The following is a 12,513-nucleotide window of genomic DNA, read 5'->3' on the forward strand; positions in this document are numbered from 1 at the left end:
CCAGGGTCATTGCTTAGGGCTATCCCACTATTGAATCCTTATTGTCTAAGACCATCCCACTGTCATAACCAGCTCCCAGGAAAAGCCAGAGTTTTTAGTTTTGCTGATCAGTTGTTTTATGACATCTCTTCAGTTTTAGGTTGTTTTTATACTTCTCTCTTGACCCATTTTTAAATCAATACAGAGATGTTCTCTTTGTACGTATTAATGAGCATGATGTAACTGAATTCTTTATGCTTTAAGTTGGGATCAATGGACTGACAGCCCACTGACTTCTTGAGACAGCTAAATCCTTTCCAAATCATAAGTTTCTGAAACGTCTTCCCTCATGTCAATATTGCTAATAGTGTAATGCTACATATTTGACTTGTAATCATGGAAGTTTGTGAAGGAAAAATAAAGAGTTTTTATAGTGTCACTTAATTTACATAGTGTAGAAAATGACTTTATTCACCTTCCCACTAAATCTCTCCAGAGTGACTTACTATGTCAGAAATTTGAAATATTTCATATCAGTGTATACTTTGCAGAATGAATTGCACTTTTACTTTAACTAGTGTTACTTGTATGGGGAATTTTATTTTACTTCATTAATTTCTTTGTTTATTCACTTTACATTCTGATCTCAGCCTTCTTACTCTTCTATTACCAGTCCCCTCCCCACCACCTCTCCGACCCAGTTCCCTCTTTCCATCCATTTTCCGTATCTGTTTTCTTTACTCTGCTGAGTTAGATGCAAGCATCCTCTCTTGGGCCCTCCTTGTAACTCAGTTTCTTTCATTCTGCGGATTGTACCATGGTTCTCCTCTACTTTATGGCTAATATCCACATATAAGTGAGAACATATCATGTGTGTCCTTCTGGGTCTGGGAAACCTCATTCAGGATGATATTTTCTAGTTCCATTCATTTGCCTGCAAATTTCATGATGTCCTTGTTTTTAATAGCTCAAAAGTATTTCATCTTATAAATGCAACACATTTTCTTTATCCATTCTCCAACTGAGGGAAATCTGACTTGTTTTCAGTGTCTGTCTATTACAACTAAAGCCGATGTGAAATAGTTGAGCTAGAATTTTTATGGTATGGCATAGCATCTTTTGGATATATACCCAGAGTGGTATAGCTAGGTATTGGTTAGAGGTATTCCCAGTTTTCTGAGAAACCATCAAATTGATTTCCAAAGTGGTTGTACAAGTTTGCCCTTCCTCCTTCAATGAAGGAATGTTTCCCTTGCTCCACATCCTCATCAGCATATGATGTCACTTGAGTTTTTGTTCTTAGCTGTTCCTACTTGTATAAGATGGAATCTTTGAGTCATTTTGATTTGCATTTCCCTGAAGAATAAGAATGGTAAACATTTCTTTAAGTGCTTCTTGGTCATTGGAGATTTCTTTGTTGATACCCGCCTTTAAAGAGGAAATTAATAAATCCCTGAAGGAAATGAATAAAACTGTCTAAGACCTGAGTGTGAAAGTAGAAGCAATAAAGAAAACATAAACTCTGAAATTCTGGAGATGGAAAACCTAGGGAAAAGAACAGGAACTACAGACACAAGCATCACCAACATAATATAAAAGAGGTGGAAGACATAATCTAAGTCACAGAAGATGCAATTAACGAAATTGATACATCAGTCAAAGAAAATCTTAAATCTAAAATGATCCTGACAGGAATCATTCAAAAAGTTGGAAACAGTAAGAAAAGACAAAATTTACAAAGAATGGGAATACAAGAAGCCATCTTTCATTTCTAAGACCAAGGAAATATTTTCAACAAAATCATAAAAGAAAATTTCCCCAACCTAAGGAAGAAGATGCCTATAAACATACATTGTTTACAAGAGAATACATTGAAGCAGAAAAGAAAATTATCCTGACACATAATAATCAAAGCACTAAATGCATGGAGCAGTTTCTTTTAATGAAACATTTTTTGACTGAATCCTCCTGCTCTTCTACTTTGTCTTCAAGCATGATATTCTGCCTCCTACTCCATCTCTGAGTTACTAGATTTATTCTATTTGTTTATTTCTTGTTCCATCTCAGTTTGTTTTTATGCTATTTCTAACTAATTCATTTCAGTTTTCTTATCCTACCTTATGCTCATTTCATTCAGCTATTTGCTCATGTTTTCTGTCCTATCAATCATTTTGCCTATAATTAGGCCCTTCATGACTCTGAGTCTTGATTTGGGATACTATTTAAATTGCTGTTCAGGGGATACAGCTATGATTGTGATTTGAGTCCATTACATGTTGTCTTATTTTTAGCATTTTGTGTTGGGATTGAGATAAAAAAAATCAGAATTATTGGTTGTCTTTTGTTGTGCATTTTTAGCCCAGGACACATGTGTTCTGAGCTAAAACCGTAGGGTTCCTATCTTTTATATGATGGGTTCAGAATTTACTATGAGGCTCAGATATTGAGGTGCTACTGTTTCCAGTTCAGGTCCAGGCTGTCAGAGAGCATGTGAAGAGGCTGTGCAGAGAAGGTGCAGAGCAGTCTGGCAGCTGGAGCTATGTGGCAGGAAACTGGAGAGTGAGTGGGAAGAACCAGTCTCTGTGGGGCAGGACTCTGCAGGACCAGGAGTGTGAAGGGTAAGGAAAGCAGCTAGATGGACTCTCCAAAGTAATTAAAGAAGAGAAAGCACTGGGCTCAAAAAAGTTTAGAACTACCCTGTTTCTGAAACAGGGATGTAGTGGGAGAATCTAGGAGACCTACTCCAAAGACACAGGCCAGAGTAACAGGAAATTCCACCATTCACTGCTGTATCTGGGGAGCCACGTGATCCTTACCTGTGGTCTAGTTACTTAGGCTTGGTTCACTAGGAACCCAAAAACTATTTTAAGAGGCAGTTTCCTGACTGCAGGCTGGGAAAGTCAGCAGTAAGCCCCTCAGTGGTGGGAACCCCAGCCTGGCAGCCCTGGAACATCCCAGTTCAGTGAAGCTGCAGGGCTAGGAAATGGGTTGGAGTGCCGCAGGGATATGTATTTCTCAGCTGCTCTTAAGGATGCTGCTCTCACAATTCTGTCATGGATATCTATCATTATGAGGAAATTGGAGATCCTATGATTTAAGGTGTCTTTTTTCCCATTTATCTTATGGTTACCAGAATATTTTTCTAAAATAACCATTAGTGGTATGTGTAGTTTGCACACAGGGTTCTCTTTGCTACAACAGTCACAAAGCTCCTTGAACTTCAATGCGTCCATGCTTTCTTTAACTCCCTTGCCTCACCATTTCCCTATTCAAGAGAGTGGCCTTTGACTTGAGGCATAGGCATCCCCAGAGAAGTTTGTAGATATTAGTCATATAAGGACCAGTGTGCATTTGACTGAATCAGAATATATACATTATAAAGCACCATAATTATGACTGTGAACATCACCATGCAAAGTTTTACTCTGTATCAGATTTCCATCTTAGATTCATGCTCTCCTTGATGTAAATTCAGCATTCAGACATGTATCTTTATATGCTTAGTTGTTAACATAACACCTTAGGGCTGAGTGAAAATGAGAAGACGACTGCTCAAAGGTATGTCTGAGGAGAGGGTTTATTGTAGGTCATGATAATGTTCTGATTTGCAGGGCAAAAAAAAGCAATTCCACCATTTGAGCAAGCATTATTAAATGTTAAATAGTGACCAAGAGGTGGACTCTGCTCATATGCTACAGAGGTTTATAAGGGTAAACCTATAGGCCACCCCATATTCCTATGAGACATTTGTTAGTATTCTGTCTAAACTCCACCTCCACAGTTACCTAGCAACAGCCAGGTATGTCCCTCCCACAGTTACCTGGCAACCACCAGGTAGTCCTGGTTGTAAGAAATCCCATCGCAGTTCAGAATAGACCACTCAGGACCACATGGTTCCAAGGGAGAGGAGGTTTATTCAGGGGGAAGGGCAAAGGTGGGGAGAGGGAGGTGGAAGAGATAAGAGAGAAGAGAAGTAGAGACAGGCCGTGACCACGTGGAGAGAGAGGAAGGTGGGGGAGGGGACAGAGAGGCAAGAGGGTAAGAGAGAGAGAGAGTAAGAGAGTAAGAGGATAAGAGAATAAGAGAATAAGAGGAAGAGGAGGGGGCAAGCAGCCCCTTTTATAGTGGATCGGCCTACCTGGTGGTTGCCAGGTAACTGTAAGGAGGAGCATACCTGGCTGTTGCCAGGTAACTGGGGAGGTGGAGTTTAGACAGAATACTAACACTGGTCCACTATAAAAGGGGCTGGTTGCCCCCTCCTCACTCTCTTAATCTCTTACTCTCTTACTGTCTCTCTTGTCCCCTCCCTGCCTCTTCCTCTCTCTCCATGTGATCATGACCAGCCTCTATTTCTCTGAGCCTGCTTCTCTGCCTCTCTCTCTCTCTCTCTCTCTCTCTCTCTCTCTCTCTCTCTCTCTCTCTCTCTCTCTCTCTCTCTCTCTCTCTCTCTCTCTCTGCCTCTACTACCCTCCTGACTCCCCTCCCCATGCCCTCAATAAACTCTATTCTATACTATACCAGTATGTGACTGGTCCCTCACGGGAAGAGATGCCTCTACATGGGCCCACTGAGACATCCCCTTCCCCATACCTCTCCACACACCCACAGAACATACTCTCTTTATCTCTTTATCTTTTTATAAACACTTCAGCGTTGCTATTTTCCCAAGCATTAGAACTCCCAGCATTCCAGGAAGGTACCTTGTTCTTGGGCAGGTGGTGCTTACAGGGTAATTTTGGGCTTTAGGCTATGAGGGAGAAAACAGCCAGAGGCATCTGGAAAGGCCCACACTGAACTGGGCCATGAGAGGAGGAGTGGGTGTGGACAAAGGAAGAGAAGGGAGGAGAGCAGCAAAGAAAGGAAGCAGGAGCCAGGAAAGCACCTAGCCATGGATGCCACCTTTGATATGTTAATAGGCACCTCAGCCATTCCTCTTGAGTTTCCCTGAGACCTAACAATGTTTGGGGCAGCCCAGGATACATGTTGTGAGAGGAAGATAGCAGACCACAGTATTTCATAGATAGAAAACCAAATATAGATGAAAACAAAATAGGAAATCACCTTTTGAATAATTACAATTGCTGACTTACATCAGGAAAATGTCTCCTTTGTTCAAGAAAAGCACTGTGTCCGTGCATTTGTGACCAAACTGTTGGTTTTTGTTGTGTAGTGTTGCAATGTTGGATTCTAAGATCCAACACAGGGAATGCACTCCCGCAGAGTCACACAGGGACAGAGGATTTGCTGTAACAACATGAGGTTTAATGATGCAGGTGTACTGGGGCTCTCTCGCATGCAGGCAAGAGAACCCTGAACAAAGGCTGGGAGCAGTTCTTATACAGAGGACACGAGGGCACAAAGGCTGACCTCCTCAGGTCCAGTCTCTAGGTGACTAAGATTTGCACATTATCTTCCTGATGATGAGTGTCTTTTGTTTGCCCAGGTTTATTACATTAAGGGCCCAGGTTCCTGTCAAACCCCATCCTGGTCCCCTCTCCTGGAATGTGTCTCCTTGCTCTGGGCCTTCCTCACCCACAGGTTGGTTTTCTCCCCTGTGGTCTGAGGAATGTTAACCAGCCTCTCCCTTCTTTCTCTGAATTTTAATCCAGCCAGTGTCCTCTGACTAAGGAGTGTGGTCCCTCCAGAATGTGTCCTGGGACAGTGGAATTTTAATTTTAAGTTTGGACCAAGATCTCCTACGGTAGCTTGTTGTTAGTAGTTACTGTGACTGTGGACTTCTGGCAGGTGTGGGAATGCCTAGAAATTGTAGTCAAGGTGTTTGTTTGTTTGTTTGTTTGTTTGTTTGTTTTCAGAGACCCCTGATAGAGAAGGCTGGACTGTGTAGGTCAGCATATAGTTTTCTTGTAGTCTTCCAAACTCTTCCTCAGGAATCATGGGAAAGCAACTCTGCATGTGGGTGAACTTTGTGAATGAATCTCACATCTCACAGAAGAAAGAGATTTGTCATGATATTTCCTCTTTCCTTCATGTTTATCCTTTTGGTATGTGTGAATCTTTCATTTTTCTCCTTAAATGCTTCAGGTGGTTTCTGAAGAATCTCCTTCCAACATGCAAGTCTCCCACTGGTCAGCCAGAGTTGCTCACCTGTAAATCAGAACTAAGGGTGTTAGGGTCCATGAATCGCTGAAGAATGATACCCCAGACTCAAGCAATAGTCAAAAACAAGGAACATGTATTGAACAAATTCCTGCATGCAGAGGCCCAATTCCAACAAGATGAAAAGACCCCAACTAAATTTGTTGATCCAGTTTTTATGCCAAAAATAGGAACCTTAGTGAGGGGTAGGTGATCTACATATTGATTGTAGGATTCTATCTCCGGGAGTGGGGGTGATACTATGATTCAAACTAACTATTCTTGTTTCATGCCAAGGAATGATAGCTCTTGACCTCTTGGTGGCAAGCTTGGCTATCTGTCTTTTGCAAGCTGGTGAGGGAGTACCTCTGGACCTCTTGGCTGGAAGTTTGGCTAACAAGCTGGGGAAGGGTCTCTTTTACACAATCCTGTGGTTTGAACTAACTTGCTTCATTCTGGAAAGTAGAAACTCAGGCCTGGTTTCCTGAACTGCTAATTTGCAGCCGTCATGGAGTCAGGCTTTGTCAGGCCAGTTCACTCCTTTCAACATCATTGGATGGTGAAGACAGGAGACTGTAACAAAGGATTCAGATAAGTTGTTAAAGGGAATGAGCACTGGATGGGGAGGCACTCAAGTGACAGTAGAAATAGGACAAGGAATTGGTTTTCCAGCATCTGTTTCAATAATTCTGGAAAATTTCACTGAGAATAATAGTAAATGTGGTGATATTGATTTCTCACCTAAGGTACTGCAGTAAGCAGTTGTTCTCACTCAGTATTTGATTAGTTTTGAGTCTCTGAAATAACTCTTGTCAATGGCAAAGCAAGTTTCATTGTTCCTGACTGAAAGCAGCACTATGCTATGGGTATGAAAAGAGCCCTTTGAGCATGTCACAAATGTCAATAGTGAATACCTTTCTAAGTATTGTGACCTTCCTTATGACTGGCTTTGGAAAATTCCCAGTGAAGGATATGGTTTTTGTTTTTTGCTTTGTATTTGTTGTTTGTTTTTCATTTTCTTTCTCCAGTCAAACTGTCCTCAAATTGAACTAGAAACCTTTTGTTACCCACAAAATAGTCTTGCAAGTAAGAGAGCAGTGGCCATGCCTTGCCCCCAGGTTGGCATTATACCACAAGAGGATCCAATCTGGGTATGGACACTGATAATTCCTCTGCCTGCCAAGGTTTGCATAGCAAGTTTTGGACACTATGAATGCTACCACCAAAGAATCCTAGATACTTGTGGACCTTGAGAGGGATCTGATCTGAGTGTTTTTCCCTACAAGGTCCACTTACTTTCTGACTCTCATGTCTTCATCAATTACAATTTATTTGTATAATACTTTCTACAGCACTGCATACTAACAATGACATCATTGTCATAATGATTGACAGATGTTTTCACATCCAGTGTCTCCAGCTTCCAAATGACTCAGTATATCTTTGTCAGTCCACTTCTGTTTGATTGTCTTTCATGATCTGGTACTCACTCTGACACTGTAAGTAAGTGTCCGCGGTGCTCCATGAATTCTGTCTCATGCACGGATCATTGATCTAAGTGTCCACAGTAGTGATTTAAGAAACAATTAAAGAGCAGGACATGTGGCCTAGTTGTTAAGGGGACTCGCTGTTCTTGCAGTTTCAGAACTCAGGTTCCAGGGGATCTTTTGCCTTCTTTCGGATCTGCTGTAGGATCTGCATGTGTGTAGGATCTACATGTGTATAGAATATGCATGCATGAAATGCACAGGCCTATATATAAGCAAATACACTCCTTCAAATAAAATTAAAACAAAAAATTTATTTTGAAGCACCACTATAACTGATCTGGATTCAAGACAACAGTACAGGAATGAACACAGAAGAATCATTCCTACTATGAGAGTAAAGGCGGAGCCTGGATATGTGACAGGACAACTGACACCTCACATTAACTTTGGAAGAGTTAGGAATGATAATACCACTAGCTTGTTTATTAACGCTGACTTCCTGAAACACTGATTTCCTTTCAGAATTCTGAGTTCCTGGAATATAATCCCCCAAGTCGATATCTCTGATAGTGTAATTTCAGATCATCTCCTTTGCAGTAGTGAACATCTCCTAGGGAAGGGTAAAGATGGATTTTTAGTGTAACTCCCTTTGCCCAGTGACTGATATGGTTATCAAGCTTACAAACATAGCTCTCCAGGATTACAGTGTTGAAATGTAGAATATTTTATGTTAAGTGTGGAAAGTACAGCTGGAATTTCACTTTTACATTTAAGTATTACTAGTTTCATGGAGCAATTTATGCTATTTAGAATTTGTAATATGAAAAATATGAGTATATTGAATTGATACTCAGTAATCATTTTCTTTGACTGAGCCACCCAGCTGCTCTCTACCTTGTCTTCTAGCCTGATATTCTGTCTGCTACCTAGTCTCTTTGAGTTATGACTATTAGGTTTATTGTATTTTTATTCTATTTTCTACTGATTTCAATTTTTTCTGTATTTCTATTCATTAAATTTAACTTTTATATCCTACATTGTCACATCTTTGTCAGGCATTTATTTTTGTCTATGAATTATTTTATTTCTATCTTTTCTGAGTTGCTTAACATGCTATATAAGCTTTGACCTTCTTGAATATGTCTCTGGCTTTTCAGTTCTATACATTGGGAATTGCTTAATTTGCTCTTAGAGATACAGATGAAGTTTGTTCTTTGAGTCATGTTATATTACTTTTAGGATTTTTTCTTGGGGGGGGTGTGAGGGTTTCTGAACAGCAGATTTTATGATATTTGCTCTTGTTTCTATGTGTTTTTAGCCCAGGGGAGGAGAGAGTGAAGACAGGCAGGGGCAGAGGAGCTGGTATACCAGTGTGAAAATATAGGCTGGATAACCTTTATCTGAAGGGTTTAGGACCCAGGGTAGGGAGTCAGACACCAGGGTACAGCATCCTACTTGATCTGTTTCTGGTCTAGGCTGTGAAAGACTATGTGGGGAGGATGTGCAGAGAGGTCCAGGGCAGCTTGAGACAGAGTGGGAAGGGTACATAAAGATTCAAGGTAACAGTACAAGGAAGAATTAGAAGGTATCTTTGCTAGTGTGAGGGTAAGTGTGAAATCTGGATAAGTGATTTCAAATTGCTAAACTGAAGAAATAAATGTTGTCATTGATAAGTATTTGTGACCCATGGAAATGTCTCACCAGCAAGAACGCACGCCGACACACAAAGATTCTTCTGCAGCAAGCTTTATTGCATCATGAAGAGAAAGACACCGAGCCCTGAACAGGCACTGCTTTTATGCCCCCTAGAGCGGCGTGTTCACTTCTAATTGGCTCCTTGCTCATTACCTCATATTATGTCCCGGGTTGGACAGTGACTTGGCGCGCTTTCACCACTTGCACATGTGCAGTCTACTTATTATTTGCAGGAGCACCGGATGCCAGTGCCATCTTGTAATGGTGAACGTTGTCACCGCTCACCGCGGCTCTCTACATCTCCCCCTTTTTGTTTTATAAAGATGGAACTGCCTTTGGCCTATCTAGTGCGGCACCAATCAAGATTTGAACTCAAGCCCGATCAAGCAAACTCCATCTTGGGGGAATAAGCGATCAAGAGCTTACAGCCCGAAGATTCTCCCTTACCCTACCAGGTGCAATGGAAACAAGTCCTCTGGGTGCAAGGGCTAAGGGGATGTAAAGAGGAATTGACACCCATTCCTGTGCAATGGAGTATAGTTCCCAGGAGTGCAAGGGCTGTCAACCTACTATTCAGGTGCCACAGCTATTCAGGCAAGGGCTGGTTGGACTTAGACCTCTCATCGACCCAGTGCAATGGGCTGAACCCTTGGGGTGCATCGACTGAGGGTCCCAGCCATCAATTATTACTTTCTTAGCATAGATAGCCAAATTTCAGGGGATGATCCTTGCTCCCAGGCTGCGAGTGCTTGGGTAATAGCGACTTGTCACGTTTTTGTTGAGCTTTGAGCTTGCAGACCAACCAGAGTATGAACACTAATCTGCAACATAGGACTGCGCCAAATAAACCCACTCCCACCCATTCCTTAAAATAAGAAAAGGCTGAAGAAATCCAGGAAGAGAGTCCTTCAGTCAATGACAGGTCCACTCATGTCGAGTTGATGGCTATCACTGCTGCTCGCAATGATTTAAGAGTCTCATCAAATTCTTCTGACCACTTTCCTGCAAGGTATAAAGATAATTTTCTAGACAAGTTAGCTGTTCATGTGTAATTATCATATTGTACACTGGTAATACACAGGGCGCCTAACCTTCTTTCACACCCCAATTGGGCCAATAAGAAGAGAATATCCAATCTTTCTTCTACTAAATCAATGCGCTGATTGACCACCATCAATCTGCCTTTTAACTGGGCACTAGCAGAAGTATGAAGGTCAACTGCGTTTGTCACTGTTGCGGATAGTTGATTTAAAACTGCACCTGTTTGGACTGTGGTTGACATAGTGATTCCGGCGGCTGTAGCTGCAACTGCACTAATGGAGATCACCGTTATAATAGCTGCAGTTATCCCAAAATCTCTTTTTTGTCTGAACAATGACAAAGTAGATGGGGTTTCCACGGGAACAGGGACCCATCGTGACACTCTAGCAATCATGGCATGCCTTGCTTGCTTGTTCGGCAGCCCAACACTGAGACATTATGCACGAATCATTAGTGCAATTTTCAAGTGAGGAATTTGAAAGAATAAACAGGAAGGGGGGATAGACACATACCGGGGTAAGTGAGAAGTCAATTTGCGTTTGAGTTTTACTAACCCCAGTAATTTCTGTAGTAGAATTAACGTGTACGCTTGAGGTTCCATCAGGTCCCCGAATTGGTATCTTATGATACTGATAAAATTTGGAAATTAAAAAGGCCATTAAAGAGGGCCTTTCCTGTGGTTCCACCCTGAATAAAAACCAACGGACTGAGATCTGTACAACTACCATTAATTCCACACCATTTATGGAAAGGGTGTGTCCTGAAATCTTGTATGAACATCCCCTGTTTCATATCTCATTCTCCCCCCAGGTCGGACCTCATATTAGGGGAGAAGGAAAAGGTCTTATCCTGGTTTGCCCAACTAGTAAGAGGGCACTGACAATCAGACCAAGGAGGAATGCTTTCCTCATTATTTAAACTACAATGAGGAGCTATCCTAGGTTGAGGAGGACGTTCCTTATAAGTGGCTCCAGGAGATATAAAGGTACCATTGATCCAAATTGCCTCTTGCCAAAAGGTTTTGCTTGGAATAGTTATATCAGGGTTACTGGTATTCTGGGTAAAGTGCAACCTTGTTGGTCATCAAACATTCTCAAGGCCTGGCTTACTAACTTGACACAGCCTCCATCTTTCTCAAATTGGAAGCAGAGAGAGCCTTTCTCTATCAGGGAACTATTCTCTCCTAAAGGTGCCCACACAGCGTCATATGGGAGATATGGCAAATCCACAGTTTTGTTAGTTATAAAAAACTTAGGAAAAACAACTGAATTATGTCTAATTGCCATAGGCTTTGGATAGGCAGATAGAATAGCCCAATGATATTCTCTCCATATACTAGGAACCCAATTCTGGAGAATCATCGTGAGAACTGGAATTAACTTCCAAGGAATCCGTAGGTTCATTTCCAGGTGTTAGGATCTTTCTCGTCAGTCTTTCAGGTAACCAGAACGGGTTATCTTCTTCCTGTGGAAAAACACAAACAGCTCCCCTGGATCTTATTAAAATAGGATCCGGGCCTTTCCATTGACCAGTCAAGACATCTTTCCATTTGACCATCTCCTTTGGCCTGTCAGGCTCTAAACAATGATGGTCAGCCGCCGTATGGCCCTGACTGTCCAGATTTACAAAATTAAGAGTAAACAGTGCTATAGAGATGGTTACTCGTGGCACTGAGGGTAGAGCCTCCTTGATTCCCCCTTTTTGTCTTATTAAATAAGACTTGAGAGTGCGATGAGCCCGTTCTATAATGCCTTGTCCTTGAGGGTTATAAGGGAGACCCATCAGATGGGTCACCCCCATTTGGCGACAGAATTGTCTAAACTTTTGAGAAGTGTAAGCTGGTCCATTGTCAGTTTTAAGGATTTTAGGCTTTCCCCAGGCACTCCATGCCTCGAGATAATGCTGAATAACATGGGCCGCTTTTTCTCTGGCTAATGGAGAAGCAAATATAATTCCAGAACAAGTATCAGTGGAAACATGCAAATATTGCAATTTGCCAAAAGATGGGATGTGAGTAACATCCATTTGTCAGATCTGTAGTGGCCGGATTCCTCAAGGGTTAATTCCAACATGAGACACGGGTAAGAATTGACAGCAATTTTGACATTGAGTCACTATATCTCTAGCCTCTTTTCTAGTTATGTCAAATCGACGACGTAATGTCTCAGCTGTCACATGAAATCTTTTATGAAAGTCTTTAGCCAAGTCCAAT

The sequence above is a fragment of the Arvicanthis niloticus genome, chromosome 30 (assembly GCF_011762505.2).
Source record: "Arvicanthis niloticus isolate mArvNil1 chromosome 30, mArvNil1.pat.X, whole genome shotgun sequence".
Classification (NCBI taxonomy): Eukaryota; Metazoa; Chordata; class Mammalia; order Rodentia; family Muridae; genus Arvicanthis; species Arvicanthis niloticus.